Source organism: Lepidochelys olivacea (assembly GCF_965140295.1).
Source record: "Lepidochelys olivacea isolate rLepOli2 genome assembly, chromosome: 6".
Classification (NCBI taxonomy): Eukaryota; Metazoa; Chordata; order Testudines; family Cheloniidae; genus Lepidochelys; species Lepidochelys olivacea.
The window spans coordinates 95,089,221-95,115,987 of record NC_140416.1 but is presented as its reverse complement, the minus strand read 5'-3'; the positions used below and the strand labels follow the sequence as shown (position 1 = coordinate 95,115,987).

The 26,767-nt window shown below is 39.9% G+C and overlaps 1 long non-coding RNA gene across 1 annotated transcript in view; it reads left to right on the top strand.

Annotated features, from left to right (window-relative positions):
• Nucleotides 1–13,797: 13,797 nt before the first annotated feature.
• LOC311521955 overlaps nt 13,798–26,767 on the top strand; it is a 35,247-nt gene continuing 22,277 nt past the window's right edge. The window contains exon 1 of the long non-coding RNA XR_014712015.1: nt 13,798–13,914. This is a non-coding gene — a long non-coding RNA (uncharacterized lncRNA). The remainder of the gene's footprint in view (nt 13,915–26,767) is intronic.

The window sequence follows — 26,767 nt, the reverse complement described above, 5'->3', positions numbered from 1 at the left end:
TTGCTAGGTTCTTAGTGACATTTCCTTTTCTTTTTGTTCTATTGTAGCGGGGAGATTCCAGACATTCGTGTGTGAGTTCTTCCCTTCCCTCCTCCCACCCCCGCGACATTCTCATGTCAGAGTGCATCTACACTATTATTGTACTACTACATTTTTACCTGTTTAGAGACTTTCCTGTCTCCCTTTCCTGCCTGTTATGCAGCCAAATCAATAGCACGCCCCTGTTATACATAGCAGGTGCTTTTGAATTAGAATGAAAGACTGCAATCTTGTTCTGAGGGTTATAAACCTCATTTGCCTGTGGCCATAATTCAAATGACTTGATTGATGTAGGCTAAACACATACAGCCAAGAAATGTGGAGTTTGTTCTATTTGTGTCAGCTCGGGTACAGTAAGATTGCATAAACAATAGGGGGCTCAGTCCGATGACTCTGGATACCTGCTGATTCACTGAAATTCATAAGGAAATGGGGAGATCCACAGGGTTAGTGGGTAGGCATCACATTGTTCCATAGAAGCACAGGAGGAATACTTCCCTACCATGCAATGGAATGACTGGGGAGAAATCATTGTGAGGAGAACTTCAGGGAGATTTCCTGCTCTTTAGCCCCTTCCATGATTTTCCCAGAGTAGGAGGTGACCAGGCTCTCTCAGCTGTCACTCAAGTAACACTCTCTAATTTTGAAGGGAGATTTGACTGAGTAGAGTTAAGGATTTGGCACAAAAACCAGATTTGCCCCAGTTGGTTTCTGAAAAGCAAAAGCAAAACTACTTCTAAGAACAAGAAAGGCTTTTTTGATGTGCATGGCCTGCTTTAGAAAGGATCTGGGAAACACAAACTGGTTCCATTGCAAGTTCTTCCTTCTTTAGGGAGAATTACTGTGACTTTAAAAGACATAAATGTGTCTGATAGGTTTCATTGGTAAGAAAATTCCTTCAGACTGAGAATAAATGGATCTGATTCGCTAACTCTGCTCTCGGTATGAGGGAAAAAAATCTGAGCCTGAAGTGCTGTCAATCTTGATTGTACCAGTCTCTGAGAAAATAAAAGTGTAAGGTATAGAATAGGACAAACCACACATTTCAAGTATACCTTATTTTAAGGGATATCAGTCATTTTAGTCCCAAAGTTACCTACATCCCAAATAAATTCTGTGTCCTCTTCACTATGTCTGATGGATATAATCAAAAGTAAAAAAAGGATCATGAAACTGAGATTACAGGAAGAGTTATTTCCTCAGTGTTTTCAGTTTCCTGTCTAAGATTTTAGAACCCTTCATTATGGATCCAAAATAGTGTCCTATACTTAGGCCTTAGCAGGATGAGAGGCATGGGATAGAGATTGGTGATGCTACTCAGGTTATTATTTTCTATTTGTGCCCATCAAAGCTAGACTGGTGAAGACAAATAAAACAAATCACATTTTTGAAAGACATAATGCCCACATATTCCAAGCAAATTTCACCAGACGATACACTTCCTTAGTCTCCTTAGTCATTTGCTCAGATTTGGCCATTTTGGAGAGTGAGAGATTTGGAAGAGGGAGCTATCCATCAGTTTCGTAACCTGCAGTACATCCCACTGATGACTCCAAATAGCAGTCTGCATAGAGAACATGTTTTGAAATGTAACTTATTTTCAAAACACCTGTCAAGGCTGATTCCCCAACGTAGGACTTCGAGTGCAGAAGGTGGGGGCCCACAAGGATTCTAAAAATTAATAGTGGCCACTCCAGGCTTGTATTAAACTTAGAAGGTTACAGTTTTTCTCTGACCTTGGATGGGTAGATGCTGCCACCACCCAAATGCAAAAAAACCCTCTGAAACCAGAAAGGCGCACTTGGGAATTCCTTCCTGTGGGGTACCCTCAAGCCCTTTCACCCCCCGGCCCCCTTAGGGGAAGAACTGAGAAAGAAAAACAAAGGAAATCAGCTGTTGCCACCAGCTAATTTAACAACAAATGGACAAACCTTTTAGGACACCAAAAATCTAAACCTGTTCTTAAAAAAGGTAAATTTTATTAAAAACAAAAGGAAAGAAAATACATCTGGAATTTAGGCTTTTGCTAGATTTAAAAAATCCACTTACAAAATTTAAACATCAAGAATAATCTTTTTGAGGTCCAGCTTAAAGGTTACAAGCAAAACAAAAAGCATTTGGAGTTAGTACAGAGGAGACCACAAGCCAATAAGATATAAACAGAAATAAACCTAATCGCGTCTTTCTAGACATTCCCTAATTTACTTACATATCTGGGGTTTCAGGTGAGCAATCCCTAGGTATGAGCTGATGGTTTTTCATATTTGGCTTAAGCTTCTCACAGTGTAACTGCTCCCTGTTCCCCTCTTTCCTGGAGAACCACAACACACAGACAAAGGGAAGTTTTTTTCCCCAATTTTAAAAATTTCTAGCCTTCCCATTGGCTCTTTTGGTCAGGTGCCCACTCCCTTTCCTTTACCTGGGGACTTTTTTAACCCTTTATGGGTAAAGCAAGTAGAGAACAGCTACTAAGAGGAATTTTACAGCTAATATAAACATAACATAAACAGTTATACATTGGTGTTAGATGGCCATCAACAGGCCAAATGTTAACTGAGGTTTAGGTAAACACCTAGAATTAAAATGCTTTTCTGAACTCCTTGGGCCTGATTCACCACTGTGGTGTTCCAGTTTTGTTAACATCGTTTAGGCCCTTTTCATTGGGATGAATGTCACACGGTAAGAATTAACTTACTCCAAACCCACTCAAGAATGAATTCTGTAGCCTGATCCTATAATGAATGCCAATTAGTACTCAACTAATGAGAGGAGTGTACTAAGGTTCTTGCCTCAGAATCAGCTACAACAGAGTCAAAATTGACAAGTTCAACATCTTGTATGAGACCCTGGGGTATATGGCAAAGGCACTCACATGGAGAGCAAAACACAGCCTTAACCACCTTTATTAATACAATTAATAGAGACAAGAAAGCTCCAAACCACATAAGCAAATAGCAATAATGGAATATTAGAGAAATCTTATAGGTTATTCCTCGCATAGCATATGCTCATAGACTTGTATACTCACACCCATTTCTTGGAGATCTAGTGGTTAAGATATGAAGAGACAAAGGACCAGCCGTGTTTCTGGTATGCCAAATGGGTCTGAGGGTCCATATCCCCAGTGCTTGAAGATAGATGATATATTATAGCACTAATACATTGAACGGTGGAGGGGTGAGCTACCGTCTTCATATGGGTTCTGCTTATATAGGCCTGAGAATCACCATGAGAATTCATACAAACACCCAGCCTCCTCTGTCCATATCGAACTTCCTCACCCTCATAATATTGGGCTGCCTTTACCAGATAGGCTAGCATATTAATTCCTATATATCATTACAATATTGCTAAAGCAAGTTTATGGTTAGACATCTGCCAATGATCCTATCCTAAAATATCCACGTTCGTATCAGTTCAGTATTCCGGTGGTTGCCTAGTCTCATTTTATTCCAACTTTTCTCTTAAGCAAGCTATTCCTAAATTCCCCAAAAATCTAGGGTGACCGTTGGGCCGCTTTATCTGTGCTAAAGGTCATACAACTTGTCGTAAATATAAAGGGGAGGGTAAACACCTTTAATTCCCTCCTGGCCAGAGGAAAAACCCTATCACCTGTACAGGGTTAAGAAACTAAGACAACCTCGCTGGCACCTGACCAAAATGACCAATGAGGAGACAAGATACTTTCAAAGCTGGAGGGGGAGGAACAAAGGGTTCTCTCTGTCTGGTTGTCTTTTGCCGGGACCAGAGCAGGAATGCAGGTCAGAACTCCTGTAAAGAGTTAATAAGGAATCTAGTTAGATATGCATTAGATTCTGTTTTGTTTAAATGACTGATAAAATAAGTTGTGCTGAATGGAATGTATATTCCTGTTTTCGTGTCTTTTTGTAACTTAAGGTTTAGCCTAGAGGGATTCTCTATGTTTTGAATCTGATTGCCCTGTAAGGTATTTACCATCCTGATTTTACAGAGGTGATTCTTTTACTTTTTCTTTAATTAAAATTCTTCCTTTAAGAACCTGATTGCTTTTTCATTGTTCTTAAGATCCAAGGGTTTGGATCTGTGTTCACCTATGCAAATTGGTGAGGATTTTTATCAAGCCTTCCCCAGGAAAGGGGGTGTAGGATTCTGGGGGGAAAGACATTTCCAAGTGGACTCTTGCCCTGTTATATTTGTTAGACACTTGGTGGTGGCAGCAATAATGTCCAGGGACAAAAGGTAAAATAGTTTGTACCTTGGGGAAGTTTTAACCTAAGCTGGTAAAAATAAGCTTAGGGGTTTTTTCATGCAGGTCCCCACATGTGTACCCTAGAGTTCAGAGTGGGGAAGGAACCTTGACACACCTATGCTTCACTTTTGCTAACTTGCTTAAGCTAAAGGCTTCCTGGATGCAGGCCTGTACATTCCTTGCATTATTGCTAATTAAAATAAGGCTGAGCTGGCCCTAAGGGCGACAGTTCTGTGCTGGAATAATGGATTTATGTCAACAGCGAATTGGTCCTTAATGTTTGCAAGAACCACTTTTCTCTCACTGGCTATGGCTCTGAAAAATTATCCTTTTCTGCTTCTCTGCTGCTCAGTGGAAAGCAGAATGATTGGAATAAGTGCCCAGTGTACCTTTCAAGCACAGCACTTACAGCTGACAGCAAATGGTTCTTCTCAACATTTTTTTAATGGAGATGAACTGAAAGAAAAATGTTTGATCTGAGCGCCTTCAAAATTTTTGGTCCAGACAGAGCTCTAAACGTTACAAGTGGTACCTGTCTTTATTGCCAAAACCTCAGCTTCAAAAGCTCCTGGGAGAAGATCCTCAGCTACCGTAAATTACCACAGCTCTCCAGTGCAGCTGTGGCCGTTTACATCAGCTGAGAGGATGCCCTCAGAATTTTGAAATCTGGATCCGGGATAGCTATTTTCTCTGACTATTGAGCGGTTTTTGTGAATTTACTCCCCAGACATTTTTATACCCTCCACCCCAGCCTTTTTTCTATGCCTGATATATACTCTTCCCCCCCCCCAAAGACAACTGAGAGAAACAAACGATAGAAACCCTCCCCATCACTACAATAAGAATTCACCAGAATAAAACCCTTTCAAACAGTTGGTGTGTAAAAACAAAAACCAACAGAAAACCAACTCATATATCCATTACAATAGAAGCCATCATGGAGAGTCTATGATGTGAATTGTGCGTGAGCACTCTCATGAAGCTGGGTATCTTGAAAGCTCCAGCAAGTGTTTTATAAGCTTCTTTCTAAGCAGTGGGCGATAACTTGGTGTCAGATTACTTTTCCTAACAAACATACACATACTGAATTATTATATCAGCAGTATTCCCAGCTGAAAGTTTGTATTCACTGGCAGGGGACAGCTGGAAAATATTTTTCGCAGTCGCAAGTGCCACAAAAAGAGTTGAAATTAGAAACAAAGAAACCCATTGAAACAGAAAATTTCAAAGCTTACATGGAATTATTGTTCCTTTTTTGGTAAGATACTGCAGTGTTCTGAAAAAAAAAATCTGAAGAAAGAGATACCATTTTTACTAAGGTAGCATCTCAACATCTAATTACCAGTTGAACAACTCTCCGTTTCACATATTGGGTTGCATCAACTGATCACAATTTGCTTTTGCTATTGTCAGAGCCTATCTTGCCAAGGCCTCTGACAACATTTTACTCTTCAGCACTCTTAAAGTTCAGCTTTCACATCCTGGATAACATCCAAAAATACAAAGTGACAGTTGTTTTCCAAGTTATAAACACACCACTGAATCTATTAAAGACTCTTCTGTTGTTTCTTGTGTGACTTCAGCTGTTATGTCACAGAAAGAACCAGTCAAAGTTCCTTTGCTTCTCGAGTACGTAATACTTCACGGCTCATTTGAAATCGCATCTTCACGAAGAAAAGTTTTATAGCAGAAGCTAAATGTAGCGTCCTCGGGTGGCATCTGGCAGTTTGTGATACAAAGCAAATAAGATTGGAGATTTTTATTTCCCAAAGCATTTTATGCAAAGGAGCTCAGCCTAAGCAACAGTGACTTAAAGTTCCATAGGTTTCATGCCAGAAGGGGCTGGCTTGAAATTTGCTATTTCTGTTGCCAAACTCCTAAAATGGATAATGATCTTTTCAGCCTCTTCCTTTGACTCTACTTAGTTCATGATCAAAATTTTATAAATTAGGAGTGACAAGGGATGTGTGTGTACTCATATAATATGTGCTTCTGCTAGAAAGTTTGAATAAGCAGAAGGAGAAGTGGTAGCACTATGTCCCTTCCATCCTCCTCAACAGCTTAAAATTTCTTGTCACGGTGAGCTCTCTGCAGTCAGTAAAGAACAGTCCAGGACATAGAACAGTCCACTGATGTAGAACAATCAGAATTATATTGGCTCTACTGCAGTGAATGCCATTGGCATGTGCTATGTGGAACAGTCTGATATGGCTAGTCAGGCCAATGAACGTTAAAGCCATAAGCATAGCAACAGAGTCATTACCTTTGAGCTTTAATCTGACCAGAGGTATCAAGATATCTGAAGTAAAATAAGCTGAATAGTGAGACAGGAGCGAGTGAGAGCGGCTTGTACCGTTAGCAAGCTGCATTTATTATGGCAGAGGACCCAAGCAGCTGAAAGAAGAGTGCCCTGCATTTGAACAGTGTTGTAGTGAATGTGGAAAACAAAGCCATTTTAGCAGGATGAGAGCAGAGTCAGATGCTGGAGGATTCTATCAGAGTCAGCCAAGAACTGGATGGCTCCCCAGATAATGGAGATGATACAGGTGCCAGGGCTCTCTAGCTAACAAGACATTCTGATCTCATGAAGAACCTTTCCCTCTACTCTTGAAAAAGGTTTTTTGCTTTCTAAAGGGAAGTGATGGAAGCCCCATTACATAGGTAATTGAAAAACAGAGGACTTAAAGCCCATTAGACTGTACTGCAGAGAACAATCCTGAACTGAATGAAGGAGCAATTTAATTCCATCCCACTGTGCTCAATGCATTAGAAATTCCATGTTTGGCTTAGAGATGTTATATTAGATACGGCTCACATTTGAAATGAACATTTTTGCTTGTAAGAATTAGAGAGGTGGCAGCCAAAGAAGCAAAAGGTTGTTTTTTTGGGGTTGGGGTGGGATGGGGTTCTGTTTCGTTTATCTGAATGGCTGGGAGTGAAGGTGTCCATCCGCTTAGCTTTGCCCTGTTTATACTCGTAGGCGCCTCCCCAAAACAGAGTTGAAATAGAACTTTAATGGGGCATAGGCTTTGTGCAGGTCCCTACATGGGAGTGAATTTCATCTCTCTCAGTGATGCAATACATATATCTAGATCAACAAGGTATGAGCAATCAAACAAAAATAAGGTGTGCAGGTAAAGAGCAAATAGCTCCTGTCAGGCAGTGGAACAAACTTCAGCCTGGAATACTAAAATAAGAAAAACCTTTACTTCCAGATGCGGTCCAATAATTTTGCTGAATTATAATCCTTGTCTCTTTTCAGTGTGATATTGCCACAAAATTAATTTAAAAACCCCTCTCTCTGGCAATTAGTACAGTATTGCGTGTATGCTAGCAGTTCCTTCATACCTAGGAGGTTGAATTCCATTTATAAAGTTCACATTAGATCTGCATAACAACACATTGGTGAGTTGGATAGAGTGACCATCTAAGACCATGCAAATCAACTGGTTTTAGAGAGACAGACTCTCTCTTACTACAAGAAACAGTGACTCTAAAAAACAGGATAAATCCTACAGTGTGACATGCATCGATCAGCTCAGGCAGGGGAATTTAGTTTTCTTAACAAACATTGAACAGTTTAGACAATGGAATTATGAACTCAGTAAATGCCCTTTACACAAGAATATCAACAGAAGTTCTATACTAGAGTGCACACATTCTTGAGGAACATATGATTGTACAGAAAGCTTAGTATTCAAGCAAGGTATTAAGAAACCAAGACAAATCAGGCTCAAATATTTTCTCATCCAGTTCCAACAGTAAATCTGAAGAAACACATGTAAACTGCTGTAACTATATACTAACAGACAATAACCTTACACATATTTCTCCTAAATAATGAGATTCTTAACATGAAGCCATCTATATTCCTGTGATTTATTGCTGAAGCTACTGCAAAGACTTTAGGCTGGATTAATAGAAGTTGGAAAAGACCTATTAGATCAACTAGTCCTTTCACAATAAGATTAAGTCTCCTGTTCAAAGCAAGATTATTCCCTGTTGAATATTAATACTAATGCTTTATCTGGGCTAATTTAAAATTTGAAGTTAGTTGAGAACATCTTCCCTTGATGCTAAGAGAGCGTCATATTGAAATGTAAATCTATTACCATATGTAGCAAAGAAATGGCAAAAGCATTGACAAAGCTTCGGCAATTATATTTGGTTGTGGGCACCTCATTGGCACAAGGCATATAGATAAGATAGAGTGAGTTCACAGAAGAACAAAAATGATTAAGATGTACAAGGGATTTAATTATGAGGCGAGACTAAAAGAACTCCAGTATATTCTCCAGCGGTCTGTCCAAGGATGGAGCCTGCACCTCTTTCCCAGAAGACTGTTCTATAGTCTTGTAGATTTCACTCTCAGGTCATTCTTCCTGCAATTTAGCCTAACATTTCCTTTTCTTTATTACAATTCATTCTTGAGAAATTACTAAGGTTGGACTTCTTCCTCCTAAATTCTTGTGATTTCCTTGTGCTTCTCCCCCTGTAATTCTTGATGGTCTGATCCTCAGGACAAGTTCCTTATTTCACCTGCCTGAGAAGGACTAATCCATTCAGAAGTGAGGGACACTTACAATATTATAGAGTTATATTCTTTCCATGGGTTTTCCAAACTATCTTATAGAACTTAGTAAAGAATTATATCCCTGCTATAATATTCTAGAGGCTGATTTTTTAAAAAAGGAAACAAACAAACTAAGAAAACCTATAGAATGTCCCTCATTCACTGGTAAATTCGAAGAGGTTGTAGAGTAATTTCTATATAATCCTCTTTAGTATCTATAGATCTTTATTGGTTTTATCCCTATTAGATACTATAGGACTTTTCAATAATGAGAGAGGAAAAACATAAAAATTTAGAAGAAGGGAGACTCTTGCACCCAACAATCTACTAGAGAAGACAGTACCGTTAACACTAGTTAACTAGTTAAACTAGGAGTAGTTAAAAAGGCGTAGAAATTCTTTGTATCTTTCTTGGAGTATTCAGTGAAATCTTTAAAGCAACCTGTTGGGTTGACCCTGTCCACTAAAATATGTGTTAATGAAATGTAATGGTTTTCCCTGAAATTTGCCATTTTGTTCCAAGATCACATTTTTCTCTGGGGAGGTGGTCAGAGAGGGTGTTGGGGAGGAACCCAAAAAATTCAGCCTGAATCAGAGCAAATTGGATGGTTTCTAAAGAATATTTCCCAAGTGGCATAGTGGACCTTCTGCATTTTACTATAAGTAAACAGCTATTTTCTCAAAATGGAATCTTCCCCTAAAGAAGTCTAACAGCTGTTTAAAGCTCCCTTGTGTCCTGACAATGCAACAGTCCATCACATAGTCCGGTAGATAACTTTGCAGAATAATTTTGGCAAATAGTATGATCACTCACATTGTATTGTTACCCACACACACTATGGCACACCATCTTTATCCTTCTGTGGGCTCAAGGCGTAACCCAGTTAATTTAGGTACCCCCACCCTTTCTCAGTTCCTGGACTTCAGGGTGTAACCTGGCTAATTTAAGTACCCACACTTACCCAGTTCCTAGGGCTCAGCATGTAATCTTCTGTGGGTTTGGGGTCCTTTCTCCAGTGAAAGAGCCTTACACAGTAATATTCGTAACCTCTATTTATTATTACTTACCAAAACAGAATACACACACTAAGCATACAATGCTCACCACTCCCAACAAGGCAGATGAACTTTTCTTGATGTCCAGTCAAAATTAGATTGTCCAGGGCTCCAGCTTCTGCATGATTTGATTGGCAGGGTGTTGCAGTGTGGTAACTCTGACCTTGGGCTGTGTCCTGGAGTTAGGTTCCAAATAACTTCCTTTTGGACCCCAGTTTATATAGTTAAACTTGAGTCCTGCTTAGCTATATCTGAACCAGTCATTTTAAACTAAAGTACTACAAAACAGTATTTTTCACCAGTCCTAGCCCATTATGAAACAATTATTTAACAAATCCGACTCCACCACTTAGTTGATTTAAATCTTGCAAAATTAGTTATGTAACAGACAAAAACAATCAAAGAATCACACAGAAACACAATCAACCTGTAGAACTCTTTGCCAGAGGATGTTGTAAAGGCCAAGACTATAACAGGGTTCAAGAAAGAACTAGATAAGTTCATGGAGTATAGATTCATCAATGGCTATTAGCCATGATGGGCAGGGATGCAAAACCATGCTCTGAAGTGCTCCTAGCCTATGTTTGCCAGAAGCTGGGAATGGGTGATTGGTGATGGATCACTTGATGATTAACTGTTCTGTTCATTCACCCTGAAGCACCTGGCATTGGCCACTGTTGGAAGACAGGATATTGGGCTAGATGACCCATTGGTCTGACCCAGTATGGCCATTCTTATCTTCTCATGAAACCATGCAGATAAACAATAGAGAAATAGGGACCATAAAGGCAAAACAATAAATAAGTATAGATTTCACAGTCACAACTAATTGATAAGTGATTACTTGCCAGACAGAATGCTATCAAACAAAGTTTTCTCTAACCATCTTAAGATCTGTTTTTTAATCTAGTGATGGTGGAGTTAGGACAGGAGTTCCTTCTTAACAGCCCAATATTACATGGTTTTGATGCAATTTATATGGAATGTGAGGATATGACTCTGCTTCTTAACTCATGGTTGCTGCTGCTTGCTGCAGAAAAAGGCCTCAGACCTTACAATATGTTATCAATGTCGTGGATAACTAGATCAATACATTTTTAATAATGTAATATATTCCATTGCAACATTGCAAATTGTTGTGGCCTTGGTACAATATTGTCAAAGTTTTTTTTAAAAGAAAAGGAGTACTTGTGGCACCTTAGAGACTAACAAATTTATTTGAGCATAAACTTTCGTGAGCTACAGCTCACTTCATCGGATGTATTCAGTGGAAAATACAGTGGGGAGATTTATATACATAGAGAACATGAAACAACGGGTATGTATATAAATTTCCCCACTGTATTTTCCACTGAATGCATCCGATGAAGTGAGCTGTAGCTCACGAAAGCTTATGCTCAAATAAATTTGTTAGTCTCTAAGATGCCACAAGTACTCCTTTTCTTTTGACAGTTGACACACACAAGTGTGTTTCATATTAATAGCTTATAGCAGTGATCAATAGTTATACCACATTATTTAGGGAATCTCCACAAATAGACTAGCTCTGCCAACAAGGGGGAAATGAAGAGGTGGGGAAAATCACAACCCTGTAGATTGTAATTAGGGGTGAGTATGAGCTTCAAAACTTGGATCCAAATCTGGATTTCTAATGCTCAAAAGGATCTGGATTTGCATCTTGAACATCCCTAGGGTTTGGATATTCAAAAGCAGAGTTTGGGTTCAGACACATCTCCAGTTGTAGCTATAAGAAGAAAAGAAAATTATTAATATTGTAGTATATAGCAACTGGCTTTTCACTTTGTCATTGTAAGAAGCAAAGGTATGAATAATTAATACAGCTATCAACTATTGTGATAAGAGCCTCTCAAAACTCTTAGGTAAAGCAGCAAGTCATTTGCTTGCATTGAATAATTTTTATCCTTGTGTCACTAAACAAACAAGTTTTCTGTTGAAATATGATAGGAGAATTTTTAAAAAGATGACAATTATGCTTCCTGGACAGGTACTGAACTGCTACAAAACATTTCTCCTAATTTTCAGTATGAACCAACATGGAAAAAAGCATGAGAGTTAACAGCAAATTAGTGAAAAGAACAGGAGTACTAGTATGTCTGTTCTTTTTGTGGATACAGATTAAAACAGCTGCTGCTCTGAAACCTGTCATTAAGCAAATTAGTGATCATTACAGAAATTTTTGAGGTGTAATTGTCAGTAACCAGCTGTGGTTTACATTTAAAAAAAAAAAAGATTTAGTTGTTAATCCCTGGCGAAAAAGATCCAAGATTTCTTTTCTCTGGATAAGGTCTGAACATGCAGAAATTTTAGCAGGTCAAAAAGTACTGAATAGGTTCTTCAGCTGGAGGCCAGATAGACGCAGGTATTTAGGTGCCTAAATATGCAAATAGGCACCTACTAGGATTTTCAAAAACACCTAAGCAGGTTAAAGCCCTAACTCATGTTGGAATCACTGTGAAATCAATCCTGGGCTCAGGTTGACTTGGTAACTTGTGAAACCTCTCTCTCTAGGCCAGATTTAATAAGCAGGAGTAACTCCACTGATTTCAGTGAGAACCTTCTTTGGCCTTTGTTAGGATATTGATATTCAGGCCTGTCTGTAAAGGCCTGTACTCTAAGAATTTAGATGTATTCTTATCACTTGGCTAGTTATAGAGATATAAAAGAAAGAATCAAAATCACTGTCGGCCGGTGTAAGGGCCTTCTCTTACTGTGGCAGTCTGAGGCCCTGTTCTTAGGCTAAGGCCTTTGGCTAAGCAACAGAGGCAGCCATAAACTGGGAAGCGACCGGTCACATCCTCACATTCCAAACTAGTCACATTGAAAGAAGGTGCTATTGTGCTGTTAGGAATACAATCCTGTCCTGATAGTGCCTATCGCCTCCAGAGAAAGGGATGTGCCTAGAAAATGTAAAAGGAAACTTACTTTGATAGCATCCTGTCTGGCAAGAACTCACTTATCAATACTGGGATGTGAAATCCTCACTTCGGTATTGTTTTGTCATTATAGTTCCCACTTTGCTATTGTTTGTCTGTATAATCTCTGTTTGGTTCTGTGATTGTTCCTGTCTGCTGTATAATTAATTTTGCTGGGTGTAAACTAATTAAGGTGGTGGGATATAATTGGTTACATAATCATGTTACAATATGTTAGGATTGGTTAGTTAAATTTCAGGAAAATGATTGGTTAAGGTATAGCTAAGCAGAACTCAAGTTTTACTATAGTCTGCAGTCAATCAGAAAGTGTGGGGGGGGGGTGGGGGGGGAAGATGGGAACAGGGAATGGGGGTGGGGAAACGGGAATCATGTTTTGCTAAAGGGGGAGATGGGAACAGGGAATGGGGGTAAGGAAATTGGAATCATGTTTTGCTAAGGGCAGGAATGGGAATAGGGACACAGGTGTAAGGCTCTGTGGTGTCAGAGCTGGGAAGGAGGATATTAAGGAAGGAAACTGGAATCATGCTTTCTGGAAGTTCACCCCAATAAACATCGAATTGTTTGCACTTTTGGACTTCGGGTATTGCTGCTCTCTGTTCATGCGAGAAGGACCAGGGAAGGAAGTGGGTGAAGGAATAAGCCCCCTAACATCTATCTGTGATCTCTTTATCACTGTCAGTCAGAATCACACATTCTGCTACCAGCTGAATCACTCAATGACCCACTGGGTGGATCATTTTGTAATAACGGTAAGAATTGTAATGGCTGAGGTGCTCAGACCCGAATAGCTCTGAATACCTCAGAAAACATCATAAAACCTAATTAACAAATGGAAAAAGGTCAATATAACCCAATAAACATATGCTATAATTCACTGTAGGCACAATGAAGAGGAGTTGATAGAGGAAAATGAACACCTACAAGCATTACACAATACTGAAGCCAAGAAAAACTCTCTGTCTATAACATGGAAATTGTTTTGTAAAGAGACTAAATCCCAGGCAACGTATGTGTATATATCGCTAGAAGACCCCACCATCTGAGGACCCAATATATCCAGTATCTGTAAGTACCACTTTAGACATTAGTGGGAGTCTTTGAAAATTAATACATTTTGTTTGCATCTACAAAACGACAGTCCATTGCTGTGTGTATATAGTTAATTTAGTGGAAACATCTGTTTCTACATTTAAATGAAACTGTGTTGAGTTGCTAGTCTGCCACTCTGCAATGCCAAGGAAATTACGAGGCCTTACTTCAGGATTCAGGTTTAGCTTACTGCACAGTACACAGAGCATTATATATGATACACACATGTTGCGGTTTACACTGCCAGGGGCTCTTGGTCTCCAAATTGAGACAGAGAAAAACATAATACCATCTTACACAGTTCATTGCTCTTGAGCCCCAGAGTCCTTTGCTCTTGATACTCACTGCCAAATACTTGTATTAAATTAAAAACAAAACAAAAACGTATAAGCCAAATGTATTCTGGTCCAAGCTCCAACCTTCTCCAGAGAGGAACACAGGAATCACCATACTGATCAAACCAATAGCCTATCTATTCCAGCATCTTATCTCCAGCAATAGTTAGTACCAGATGATCCAGAGAAAGGGATTAGAAAGCACTTTGTAGACAGTTCTCTAATAGCCATAGCAAAAGTTCCTAATCTACATCAAATGAAAAATGTCTTATGAGACAGTCTACCACCTATTACTAGTTTTCTGTAGTGGTCATGCCAACAATAGTAGTGACTTGTTCATTACTTGTCTGTTGTTTACCTGTGTTAATCAGGAGGCTGTGTCTTTAAATTAGTATGTGTCCTTTACCTTCCCTTTATTAGATGCTTTAAGTAATGCAAAGATGATTGCTAGTAATCTTGTTTTTTTGTTTGACTCTGCTTCTAGCACATGAAATGGACCCTAGGGCAGTGGTGTGTATACAGTGTGCGTGGGAGGAAGGCAGAGATAAACATGCTCTTTAGGAAATCAGAAAGTACATTATAGTACTCCTTGCTTCGCCTGAGCTGTTCTCCTTCCTTGGTCCTTGGCTTGGTTGCCAAAGCCATGGAGGTGGGAGGGAGGGGGAAGAGGAAACGCTAAGTGTTTATGAATATTATCACCTATTAATAGTTCAGGTTATATACTGTGCAAGAACTTCTTCCAAAGCTTGAAACTTAGAGGCTTGGCAAAAGAAAAGAAAAGAAAAGAAAAGAATCCTGCAGCAGTGGCAGCAGCTCATGGCAAACTTTGAAATACCTAATAAGTAGCTGTTAAAGCAGAAAGCCAAGGCAAGCGTATACTCTGGCACAATAATGGACTAATCTTCATAAAAGAAGAGGTCTAGCGTGGGTGTATGTGAAAATTAAACTGATGAGAAAATACTCCCTTTGAAGAAGTGGATGATTTGCCACTATTAAAGATGATATGAATACGATTTATTAGAAACACCCCTTATTTCACTTACCCCTCACCCCAAAAAGTGTGTGTGGGTGTGCGAGAGATGGTGATGGAGACAGCATTTTCAAAAAAACCCGAGTGGGCCTGTTGCTTGATTTAAATGGGGGCTTCAGGCATATTTAGGGGCTCAGTCGATTTTCAGAACAATTCCTTATTCACACCCAAGTCTCCTGAGTGCTCTGTTGGCTGAATGTAGCCAGAGCCTGATCTAAAGCTTCCTGAAGTCAGTTGTAGTCTTGTTATTGACTTCAATGGGTTTTGGATCAGGTTCCCCAAAAGTTGGGTCCTGGCCACGCTTCCAGACACTGGCTGCTCAATGAAGATTTGTAGTAGTTCTCAGAGGTTCCTCATGGTCAAGTAAGCACTTCTGATGTCATCATGGTGGGATGTGGGTAGCCCAGGAGATGCAGTTTAAGCCACCAACACACCAGATATTCATTAGTTGCTCTAGGTACCACACTACTGGAAACACTACTCTCAACGGCTGAAAACTCCCCCCAAAAGCAGAAGAGTTTGATGAGAGAGAGACGGAAGGAGAGAACGTGAGTCTGGTAGAGGGAGATGCAGAAAAAGCATTTGCTAAGGGTAGGTCTGGAAGGAGTGTCAGGGTCTGCAGCAGCGCTTGTCTCCAGACAGCCTAATCAGTATGGCTGGCCTGCAGCAGGCTGCCTGATCGGCCACACAACCTGATTGGCTACAGAGGCCAGCAGGCTGGCTCTTAAGCCAGCAGCAGCAGCAGCCCACTGGCTTCTCAACACTCATGCCCACCACTCTGCCTGTTCCTGTGTTACCTTGTTTCTGCTGCTCCTGCCTTACACCCAGCCTTGCTTCTGTCCTGCCCCTGCCTTAGACCACTCCTTGCCTGCCCGCCTGCTCCCTCCACTTCCTGACCTCTGGTTTAAACCTTGACACTGGCTCCTAACTACAGACTCCACCTTGATCCTTGTCTCTGGTACCCAGTTTCTGCCTCTGGGTTGTACCTGTTGCTTTGGCTCCTGATAACTGACTATGGCTCTGACCCCAGTCCTGGGCTTGCTACCCACTCCAGCCACTAGGCTAGAGCACCCTCATCCTGGTCAACTGCCAGGGAGAGCAGGAGACTTGCAGGGGACATCACTCACCTATGTGATGAACTTAGAAATGACCTGAGTAAGGTGGCGCACTTGAGCAATACAACCCTGGCTTATCTCCCGGGACATGCTAGTCACCAAGCTTTTTCAGAAGACTCTAAAGAACATCCATGGCAAAGGACAATCTGCTCTCTCAAGGCTTTCTTGATGACATGGTGAGGAGGGTAATACAACACACTTTCTTTTCTACAGACAGTGCTGTTCTGAGGTGTTAGTGCTGGATGATATGGCAATACAGGAGTCAGGTTTCATGGCAGAATGCTAGCTGCCAATTAAGGAATAGCACTGGGAAAGAGAAAAGTCATTTGATGGAGGATGGATGGGTGTCAAAACAATCTGTTCCGTTTGGAATTTGGCCTCAATCATGGGTTGTGGTGGCAGTGGAGCTGGTGTTGGAGGGGAATGAGACAACTTTTCACTGGTCCGTGCATCTATGTCTACTAGTCTTGGGGACTGAGTTATTGCATTGACTGGCCAATCAATGTCCTGGTAGATGCTAGAAAGGCCTCTACAGAATCTGCATGTGTCCTGTGAAACACTGTTATGAAAGAGAGCACATGGTGCTGTCCTCTCAGGGTGACATTAGGACCAATCTCCTATCTGACAGGACAGTGCATAAACATCCACAAGAACATCCTTCCTTCCCATTATTATCAAGTTATAGTGAAATTATCAAACACACATCATGGATAAGAAACATTGATAGACTCAGTCCTAGGTATAGAATCAAAGTATCATCACCAGGAAATCAAGTTGATTCCATACTGTTGAATCTCCTTGATCCATTTATTAGGCCATTAACCAGAAACACTTTCTAGCTGAAAGAAGTAATTTCCAACTGAGGAGCCAAATATTTCTGAATTTTAGCCATTTCATATAAGCTTTCCACTCTGTGTAGTATTGGTCCTCTTTTGCAAGATGATTTCAGAGGCTACTTTGAGATGAGGAAGGCATAATTAACAGGGAAGCTGCTGATTATTTCTTCACACACAAGAAATAACCCAGGAAGGTGTTATAGGTACATCTTATGGCCCCAATCCTGCAATTAGCTCAGCATGGGAAGACCTTCTGGATCCGTTGATTTGAACTCTGCATGGATTCAGGTGTCTACCTGTACAGTGCTCTTAGCAGAATCAGGCCCTGAGTGTTTAAGTCCACATGCACACACAAAAAGTCTGCTTTACAACTCAAAAAAGCATCAGTGGCAGCTTGATGTGTGAAGAAAAGCTTTGATGATTCGGGGTTCACCTTGCATGCTAGAAGAGAGGTTGAATAAATCCATGATGACTAAATAATTGAGGAGCCGTGTAAGAGTGAGTATGAGAATGCTGAGGTTGCACTTCTCTGGTGGTGTTGGGTTGATGTCTATTGTTACAGACTGGCATGTAGGTGGTTTGGCCTACTAGTAAGAGCAGGAGTCAGGTCTCATGGGTGGGAGAGGCATCCATGTTGGGGAAGGAAGCTGAGTCAACTGCTGATCACCAGAGCCAGGAATCAAAGCCGAGGGTCTGAGTTGAGGTCAGATACCAAATGCAAGAACCAATGGTTAAGCCAGAGTCAAAGTCAGAAATCAGAGGGCAGAGTTGCAGCCAGGTAACTGAGAGTTGGAAGAGAGGTGTAAAAGCAGGAAACGGAGGAGAGGCAAGGATCAAGCACGAAGCAGGGGCTCTATGAGAACAGAAGTGAAGGCAGGAGTGAGGGAACAACCAAGCAGGAGGCAGGCACAAGCAAGGTCCAATACAACCACAAAAGGAAATCACCGAGTTTCTCAGTTGACTTCTGGTGCCTCCTTCTGGTTTAAATAACATGGCGGAACCCATTGGACCTGGACAATCCTCTAATCAGGGCTCCTTTGGGCAGTGCCTTGGCTGAGGCTATAATCCTAATAACCTGTTAGCCCACCAGGTTTCAGCAGATGGTGAGTGGAGGTCAGGATGTGATGCCTTTCTGGGAACTCACAGGCCACAGTTCAAGAGTTGGGATATTTAAGTATCTGTCTCTAGTCAACCACGTATTTACCCCAATAAATAGACTACACAGTACAGGACAATACAGTAGAAACAAATGCTTAAATCATTGCACCACTAGCAAACGAATGCATGATCTATTGTGGCTTATTGATTTATTTATACACTGGAAAAACCCTTATGAAAAATTCCCTTCATAGTCTTGCTGTATATTTTTTTATTATCCTGCATTATTCAAACATATACAATTTTTTCCTCCTTCAATTTAAGATAACAAATGATGCAGATCATTCCATACAATTCCCAGCAGGTTATTTTTCTGCTTATTAGTATTCCCCAGAATATATGAACAAACTAATAACCATTATTGTTATGACCTATTGAATTAAATGCAGATTTGGAGTGTATGCAGGGAACTTGAATGAATCCACTTCTACCTCTTAAAATCAGTGAGTATCAGATTTCAAAGAACAGTCTTTTGTGTACATTTGTGGGCACCCCACTGTCATGTTAGATACTAGTAGCATTGTTCCATGGAGAGAAACTGGCCGCAGGATGACCAGATATCCAAATTTTATAGGGACAGTCCCAATTTTGGGGGCTTTTTCTTGTATAGGCACCTCTTACCCCCCCACCGCCTATCCCAATTTTTTACACTTGCTATCTGGTCACCCTAATTGGCTGTAGCACAGCATAATGTGAAATGCACATAAAGAAATAGTCTGGTCGGGTCTCTTTTGGGCCCCTGAAAGCCCCTTGTTAAAATTCTGTCATCAAACAGAAGAGAGATTTGGGAGATTTCTTTGCCTTTAATTAAATGCACCCCTTTTCTGCATACTGCTAAATCATCCCTGCCAGAGATGAGCTATCCTTGGGCCTTATAAAAAAACCTCTGAAGAGCAATGGGATTGCCTTTGTAATGGACCAAATTGCACCAAATGATAAGTATTTTCAAATAATTTTCTGGGGTGGATTTCCCCAGATCTACCCTACATTCCTGCCCCCACCCATCCACATTAAATAATACACCAGGGATTGGCAATGTTTGGCATGCGGCCCACCAGGGTAAGCCCCCTGGTGGGCCAGGCTGGTTTGTTTACCTGCTGCATCCACAGGTTCGGCCGATCTTGGCTCCCACTGGCTGTAATTTAATTTTGAAATACTACATGCCATTTAATTTGTAACATGGATTTTATATTGCCTCGTATTATAGAAGGAGAGTGGTACAAAGGTGGAAAAGTATACAAACAAATTAAATGAAGGATCCACCACCAATAAAAATATGTATAATTTAATAATCATGCAATCATATTTTCAATGGGATTTTCTCTTCTCATTTAACTGTACTGAACAACTTTCCCTGCTCCCATGCTGACAACAATAAAAACCAAAACCAAAAGACTACAAACTATTCCACTACCAAAATTTGGGGCTAGGCAGTGGCGGATTTAGAGTTAGTGGAGCCCTGTGCACAGCTTCATTTTCAGGCGCCACCCTCCCCTGGGGACCCAGCCAAGAAAAAGAACATTCTCTCTTATCTCCCCCCTGTTTTTCATTCGTTTTTTCTTCATCCTTCTCCTATATTGTAAGTAATGGGAAGTAAATGAAAATAAAGTGAGGTACCTTGATTGGGGCAGGGGGTTCGGGTGTGGGAGGGGGTGAGGGGTGTGGCCTCTGGGAGGAAGTTTGGATGCGGGGTGCAGGCTTTGGGCTGGAGCAGGGTCTCGGGTGCAGGAGGACGTAGCGGGGCAGCACTTACCACAGGTGGCACTGCTCCCAAAGTGACCAGCATGCACACTCCTCCGGCAGCGGCTCCTAGGTTTCTGCCCAATGGGAGCTGTGGAGTCAGTGCTCAGGGTGGGGGCAGTGCACGGAGACATCCCCCATCCCCAGGGGCTGCAGGGACATGCCGGCCGCTTCCAGGAGGAAAGTGGCGTGGAGGGAGGGAGGCAGAACGGGCAGGGAGCCACCTTAGCTCTGCTGCTGGCATGTCTCTGCGTGCCCCTTGTGGGGAGGCAGGCAGTGGGTCTTCAGGTTGCACTTCTTAGGATCAGTATGCCAAGCACACAGGTTCTTGCTGATATGACTAAAAGCTCAGATAAGAGGTCTACAAAATTGTGACAGGTGCAAAATAGAGCAACTGTCAAACCATTCATATCACGATATGCTGGCGATCTGAATGACTTCTGAGCTAGCTTGGCTCTTGGTAGCAGTTATGTAATTAGATATCTGGCTCTTCATTTGAATTCATGCATGTTACAATGAAATTTCATAAATGCTCACTCTCCTCCCCACAAAACAATCCAGAACATACATTTAGTTTGAGTCAGATGTGAAAAGAATTCCTCTGGCTTACATTCCTGTGCCACTGAGACTTCTGAATCAGAAGCTCGGATCACCTTTAAGAAATTTTTAGAAACAACTTTTCCATGATAAAAATGTCTTGCTGAGGAGAAAAGCATCATCATCTATGTCTGCTGCTTCCCTGCACCAAGTTGCTATTTTATAGGAGTTTCGTATGAATGTAACCAACATGCAAGATGGCACCAGAAGGAGCTTTGGGACTTGTAGCAGAAAACTCAGGGCATAAAAGACGGATCCTCCACCAGCTATACACTTTAATTTATGCTACACCATTTGCCATCATCAAGTTCAGCTTTGGTATATGCAAGTGGAACTCACTGACAATTACTTTTGCTTCTGCTAGAGTCTGATTTTGATTCCCACAGAGTACGAAATTGATGTGAGATACACTTGTTTTGCACACCCTCTGAATGCCAAATCAATGAAAGTTATAATACTTTGCCTCTTGCAACCACTTACCAGTATAGTCATTTTCAGATCCTGTACTTGATTTGTAATTTACCATTTTGTGCCTCAGTTTTCTCATCAGTAGCACGGGGACTAATTATACCTCCTGTACTTCACTTGTGTGATGATCATCAATATTTGTAAAGAGCATTGAGACCATCAGATGGATATGGTATAGAAGGACAAAGTATTAATTATTGTTAAACTAAAAAGAAGAATGAAATGATGGCCACAAGTTACACTCTCTCTTGCTGCCTGAGAGCTGTTGAGTTAAACTTTTAAAGCGCCAACTATTCCAGTGAGGACCCTGTTGTTTATGGCTCACTACAGTATCATTTTTTTATGCAATGATCTTTATTTTCATATTTAAATCTAGTTTTATTTAATTTAAATTTTGCTCAAAACAGCCATATTGCCATGAGCATAAATTAAGGTAGATGAACATTAATAATGTCAGTTCACAGCTGTTTTTAACTTAAATAATTACCACTCTCTCCCTATGATCAACATTCTAGGTGCCTAAACTATTCATTTAGGAGCACAAAGCCCTTTGTCCCATTATTATTGTTATTATTAATAAAATCAGGCTTTAGCTGAAGTACCTGGAACATTCGTGTTATACCAAAATATGACTGCCGCTGCTGATTTATCAAACAGAACTGGTTTATTTTTATAGCAATGTAGAAACTCTGTAGCTTTTCAGATTTATTACATTTTTTAAAAACCCATTGAAATTAATGCTACATTAATTACTGCTGCTATGAACTCACTAGCATATTTGCTATTAATTGTATCATTATCACAAAATAAACATTGCTTTATAAAAACAAATGATGCTTCATCTTAATATTCCTGATTGTCATACTCTCCTTCACAGCTGCTGCTGCTGCTTCTGGTTTTGTGCTTTTGCTATAAAGAGACACCTGTTATAATAGATATTTGGGTTGTTTTTATCCTGGAGGGAAAAAAAATAACCAAAATACCAAAACCCACAAAACAACAACATCAGAAACAACAACTACGACGACAACAGAAAGCAAAATATAAAACTTAAACCATTTGTTGAATTTTTCAACAGTTTCTGCAAAAAAATTAGAATGATTAAGTATGCATGTTTACTGTGTTGCAGGTTTATTGTCTGTCTTTTTTACATAGTTTTTTCTTCTTTTATTTCAGCATGTTTCAGAGCAACGTAACAGAAACAATAAAATGCCATGCCTGGGTCACTAGCCACCAATTTACTACCATTTTAGAGCAAATTGTCAATCAGTTTCAATAGCTTGTTCTGTGTATTTGCAATGTGAATAATGACGTGTGTGATTATGAACCAGCTTGCACAGTTTGTAAGGAAGCTGTTTGTTTATTTTAGGCATGACTGCTAGTTCTGTGATGTGGACAAATGTCCACTTGAGACAGCCCAACAAACTCATTTAGTATGAGCTGTGGTTATAAAAGAAAATAATTTTGTATTAGTTTTGGCTTTGATCTCATGATTGCCACTTAAATCTTAAATGTGGTTTCTCACCCAGCCATTTCCACCATGAAAGCCCTTCATCAGGTTAAAGAGCCTATTTTTTAAAGTGCCATTCTACTCTGAAAAGTGATTTGTTATAAATGGGGCTACATTTACTGTATTTCAGGTTTATTGTCTGTCAGCTTTAATACTCTTAGTTACAAGTCATTGTTTTATTTTGTTTTTAATTTCATTCCTGCACACTGAACTGGTGATCTGAAATGTGAGCTGTTCTATTACTGCCTTGCACATCATGATCAGTAATAGAGACTTTTCCAGACAAACCCTGCCCTTGATCTGTCATCCTCAAATGTTATTCAAATTAATATGTGTCTCTAAACAGGCTATAACTAAGAGCAGAAATTTAAGTCTGCATTGGGAAATTAATTAACAATTCTGCTAATGATATGTGAGCCGTAAGAGAATCTAGTTCACTGTCCCTTAGCTGTTAGCTGTGGCGAGTCTTCGAGGCTAACTGGAATAAAAAGTATTTAAGGCTTTTGTCACTGAAGTCAGCAGGCATATCTTGAAATGCACACAGGGAGCCAAGTTAGAAAGTGTTGTTTTTGCACACTTGCTTTTTCAAAGTAGAAATGCATGTCAGAATGAGATATTCTGGGAGTGGAGCAGTCTTTCAGCACTTCTGCCATGTGGAAGAATTAGTCCTGTATCCCAGTCTTTCTTGTTTAATTTTCATTTCCTTTACTTTTAATTTAATATAATTTACTTGGAATAACATTGTCCTATTTATTATAAGTACTTTTCCCATCATCTGAGCTTATATCTTTAAATTATGGTCCCATTGGGATATACCAAGCCAAGTGAGCCGAATTTAGTTCCAATTCAGTTTCTGTTATGGTGGCAACCTCATGATCTTCAAACACTATATGTCTAACTGGCACAAGAGTCAGCCTATTGTGGATATATCACTTTGTCTTTCTTAAAAAGATGCACAATATGTATGCATGTGGGAGGATGAGAATACAGAGGGTAACCTGGTTATAAAAGAGAATGGTGAACATTACTGTCTTCCAATACTTAAAGGTTATTAATAAGAAGGATAGAGAATTCCTTAGGTTAGTTCAAGGAAGAGCAACTAGGAATAAGCTTCCTATTAGTGAGATCTACTAGTCTGTGCAGTAGCCTTCCAAGGAAAGCAGCAGAAGTCTCATCATTGGAGACGTTTAAAATTAGTCTGGACAAAAAACTTACAAAATTTACCTTAGGGTAAATGATGAAATAATGTCTTTTCTTTCTCTAATGTGCGAGACTCGATGACTCAAGTCTCTCTTGTACCAAGCTGACTAATTTAATCAGGAACTGTTGTTATTACCTGCTACTGCATGTATCAAATATAGCCCTTTCACTTAGGCCTAATGAGTCAAGTTTGTTACATTATTAAATACAAATTGGTTTCTAGGAGAAACAGTAAGTGAGTTCACAGTAGGAGTAGGTAAAACCTAGCTGTTATGTAATTAACTCCAAATGATAGAGCAATAAAAGTATAGGCAGTTTTGCTATTACTTAATGAATAACCTCAGCAATTTAATCAGATATCAGGTAGCTAAGATAATATGCGGCTGCTCTCTAAATATGTGAATTGACATCTGACTTGATACATCTGACTTGTTATATACTAATTAAATGGCCTAACGTTCTCTCCTAGTAGAAGACAAATCAATTAATAGTGGAGTGGACATTGAACTACTCTGCTGCCAGGTTTATCATCTCTTTACACCACCTGTGGGAACACCACCTCTAAAAGAAATAGAGGTGTTGGGAATAAGGCCAGACTTTTGGAGTCTAATGTCATCCTGGAGGTGCAGTGGGTGCCATTAAAAATTCAGCCTTAAACCTGAGTAGACACATGGTGATATCTGAGATAACACACTTAGCTCCTATTCTAAATACAGGACAAAAATATTGAATCTCAGATGTTATTGTCCATTATTCAAAATCGATATTCACAGCGTTGATTGGTAATAGCTTTGAAAGTATGGGTTATATACTGTACACCTGTGGCCCTCTGAAGAGACCATCCCCAGAGGTCAAAAGTACCTACAACTGGGCATTGTGTTCATCCAATCTCTGGAATGAGTAGTTAAAAAGCAGCTATATTTGAGACTATTTCATTGATCCTTGTCCTGAGAGTGTCAGAGGAAAGATTGCTCTCTACCTTTCAGGGATCTCTCCATCTTGCTTTAGATTGTTAGTCATCATGACTCTGCTGTGATGCACCCTCAGGTGTAGAATTCTCTCTCATTCCTTGGCAATCATCTCAAGTCATTTCTCCCTACCTGCCAAACAATGACACCTCAAGACTTTTATATCTTAAAGGTATTTTTAGTACCACTTCTCTTGGCCCTGTGATTATTTCCTTCTACGCCACCCTCCTTTCATTCCTCACTTTTGTACTGGACTCTTTTACCTTCCATTGCCAATTAGTTTTAATTTGTTTGAATTTTAATGAGGGCATTTTAATAGTATTTTTAAAAATGTACTGTACTTTGAACAATCCATGAGAAGGAGTTTGGGGGCACTTATACATTATTTTTTATTTTTATAACTATAAATAAGAATGCACTGATTATAAACCAGAATCTTTATTTAGTCAGTCAACACCCACAGGTGCATATTCCAAACAGTATATAGTAGTATTAGGACTTTTCTTCCATAGCGTGCAGCTACCAGAAGGATGTCAATGTTGTATCTTATAATGTAACATCAAACATTTAAATAGTGCTCTTAATTATCCCCATTTTACAGGTGAAGAAACTGAGGCACCAAGAGGTGACAAATTGCTTAAGGTACAGAAAAAGTCAATGCTAGGGCAAAAAGAAAAGGACTACTGCTAGGGCAGTTAACCCTAGGTCTTGTAATCCCCATTCTGGTGCTCTGTCTACTGGATCACATCACCTTACTAAGCGTGTGTTGTGTCGCTGTGTTTAGCCAATATACAGGGTGACCTAACCATGCACCCATGAGCAGACATTATGTATCCCATCCACAGAATGCAATGTACATGTACAGTGCATATTGTGGGAAGACAGACACAAATGCAATATTTTATACAGATTTACCTGTTACTTTTCAATAAGTGCTCTCGTGACAGTTGCATGAAATTCAATTAACTTACAATAAATGCCTTTTTAGGAAAATCGGTGCATTACTAAAAGTACTATTTAAACAGATAGGCCAAACAGATATCCCTTTGAATTTTCTCTTGTTTATTTTCAAATGTATTTTGTGAAGGATCTCATGCTGTGTTTGTTTTATCCTCTCCACTTCACTTCTTAACCTCCTGCTAATTAGACACTTTGGTTTTTTTGATAGAGAGCTTAAACACTCAGAGCATACCTGCTAATGTGTATTTGACTTGTTTCAGGAAAGGTCTCACTAAAATGCTTGCAAAGATAAATTCCCTCATATTTATTTATTCAATGGCATGAAAGTGTTTTCTGTTTGTTTAGAACAGTGATAAATTGGTTATTCAGACTGTTATGTAAGTAGCTATCTGGATCGTCCAGGAACTCTGCATTTTTTAAGTCCTAATGAAATATTTAAAGAGCTCTGACAGACGCTGCACCAGTCTCATAACACTGCTGGGGCCATGAAAGCCAGTAGAGGAGGATGTATGCCTTAGAATCAATACTCAGAACATTAGAGAGGTTTCCACAACACAGGAGCAAAATACAAACCAATTTAGATTTATTGGTAGGAAATGTGTCTTTGCAAGAAGTTTTCACCTCTGAACATATCTCTTTCTCCGGGCCCAGGACAATGGAAATATCTTTGTGTGAGAAATTGTAAGTCTCAGATAGATCCATTTCCCAAGGCTGGGTATAGAAAGAGAGGCAGAATCTGAGTCAATCAGCACAAACATGGCAGCAGCTGGCTGATTATTCTTCATTAGTTGTATTGTGGTAGCACCTAGAAGTCCTAGTCATTGATCCACATCCCATTGTGTTAAGCACTGTAACTGTTAAGACGGTCCCTGCCCAAAGAGATTACAGTCTCTGCAATTAGTCCCTTCAAAG